The sequence below is a fragment of the Myxine glutinosa genome, chromosome 11, assembly GCF_964187855.1.
Source record: "Myxine glutinosa chromosome 11, kmMyxGlut1.1, whole genome shotgun sequence".
Lineage (NCBI taxonomy): Eukaryota > Metazoa > Chordata > Myxini > Myxiniformes > Myxinidae > Myxine > Myxine glutinosa.
Window position 1 is genome coordinate 22561802 of NC_136271.1, and position 2201 is coordinate 22564002.

At 46.4% G+C, this 2201-nt stretch overlaps 1 protein-coding gene across 1 annotated transcript in view; it reads right to left on the bottom strand.

The window, feature by feature from the left end:
- Positions 1 to 297: 297 nt before the first annotated feature.
- The window catches only part of USE1 (unconventional SNARE in the ER 1), a 30664-nt gene continuing 28760 nt past the window's right edge, over positions 298 to 2201 (bottom strand). Inside the window, exon 8 of the mRNA XM_068130313.2 lies at positions 298 to 2201. This exon is cut by the window's right edge and continues 223 nt beyond it. The gene's annotated coding sequence lies outside the window, so the exon portion shown is untranslated.

Sequence of the window (2201 nt, forward strand, 5' to 3'; positions counted from 1 at the left end):
CTCCAATCGGGTTAGTTCCTGCTAACGGCCCGGATCGCGGCTCGCTTCGCTCGGCGTGTCCACTAACGCCGTGGTTCGGGTGGGGTTATCTCCTTGCTTCACGGTCGGTGTTAGTACTTAGGTAATAGGACTAAATTCGACCAACAACCCTATTTAACACAGACCGGAAGGAACGTGATAGCTCCGGATCGCGTCAGCTAGTAAAAAGGACAAGGGGATTACTCCCCCCTTGGTAAGGGGAAGGCCGACGTTAGAGATCCGCTACAGTATGCAGACACTTATGTTATTATTTTTTTTGCACATTGTCATGTTAAGTGTGTACCCCGGTGTGTTCCCCGGTTTAGAATAGGTACACCGTATCCCTGCGTGTTGTAAGAGGCGACGAAAATGGTTGGTGTCAGGAAGGGCATCCGGCCATAAAAACTGCTTCAAAAATAGAACCATGACAATTACAACTACATATGGGCAGGGTACAGCCCGAAGTACCCCGTGGGGGACCCCACTCCCTCTCGTCAAAACTCAAGGTGGGGAACCCGATCGAAGCAAGGGTGGAAATCACTCCATTTATGACGACGAAACGTCTGATGCCCGGCATGGAGATCAGTTTCTGAGGTTTGGGACATGGAATGTAGGGACAATGACAGGGAGATCAGGAGAAGTGGTGGAAGTATTGGTCAGAAGAAGAGTGGACATATGTTGTGTGCAGGAGACGAGATGGAAAGGAAGTGGTGTCAGAATGGTGAAGGGTAGGCAGGGACAGAAATACAAGTTTGTGTGGCAAGAGTGCCCAGAAGGCGTGAATGGTGTTGGTGTCCTGTTTTCTGAGGAGTTTGTAGACAGTGTGGTGAGTGTGACTAGAGGCAAGCATGTGTTGAGGTGGAAAGAACTGGGAAGTGGCCATGTGCTGTGTGCAGGAAGGGTGTCGGAGTGAATTCCATTCTACAATGTGCGCTGAGTGGGTTCATCAAAAATGTAGTGGTTTGAGAAGGTCATTAACCAGTGTGGCAGCTACATTCAAGTGTAAGGTGTGCACAGAGGGAGCTCCAGATGGAGGAAATGTTGAGTTGGATCTTGGAGATGGCGTGAAGCTGGAAGGTGTGAAAACATTTTGTTACCTAGGAGACATGCTGAATGGAGAAGGTGGATCAGACTCGGCAACGGTTGCTCGAGTGAGATGTGCATGGAAGAAGTTTCGGGAAGTGAGTGGCATGCTGATGAGGAGGGGAGTGTCGTTGAAGCTGAAGGGAAAGGTGTATGCTGCATGTGTGAGAAGTGTTATGATTTATGGGAGCAAGACATGGGTAATGAACGTAGAGCAGCAACGAAGGTTGGAAAGGGTGGAAATGCGAATGGTTCAGTGGATGTGCAGCGTATCGTTGAGAGAGAGGAAGACAAATGATGAAATGCGAAGGATGATGGGAATAGAGCCTGTGATTGATGCTGTGAAGAGGAACAGGTTGAGATGGTTTGGTCATGTGTTGAGGAAGGATGAAAGTGACTGGTTGAGAAGAGTGATGGAAATGAATGTAGAAGGAAGTAGAGGACGGGGAAGACCGAGAAAGACTTGGCTAAAGATGGTCGAAGAAGAAATGCGGGCAAGGGGGTTAACAAGGGGAGATGCAGAAAATAGGGCAAAATGATTTGGAGAAGATTGTCATGGGGACCGCAAGGCTAACCCCCGCTCTTGCATAGAAAATGGCCTTAAATGCCTGTTGTGTTGTTTGTATGATTCCTTGCCTTCGTATAAATGAATAAACTTCCACAAAACAAGAGATAAAGGTATTGAGAAGTGTTTGATGCATTTTACATATGTGACAGGTGAGTGCGAAGTGATGCCATCTTGGTCGATAACTGAGGAAAATGATATTTTCAGCAAAAAATAGAATAAGGTAATAATTGTGATTTAAAAAAAGTTTCAACTGATAGCTAGTTCTGTGGCCTAGTTGGCTGGAATGACATATTTAGCATACACCCCACACTTAAATACTACACAGCATCAAATGACAGGCAGCAGCAGTTTTATAAGGTAGCAGTTCAAATCTCTCAAACACATGAAGCTTTTAAAGCTTCACCACGCCTCACTTCCCCTCTCCTTCCCCTCTCCTTCCCACCACAACCGAACAATATTTTCCTTATCCTCCTATGAATGTAGCTTATTTGACCAAGGTACATTCCTCGGTGTTCATTTATAAAGAACGAAG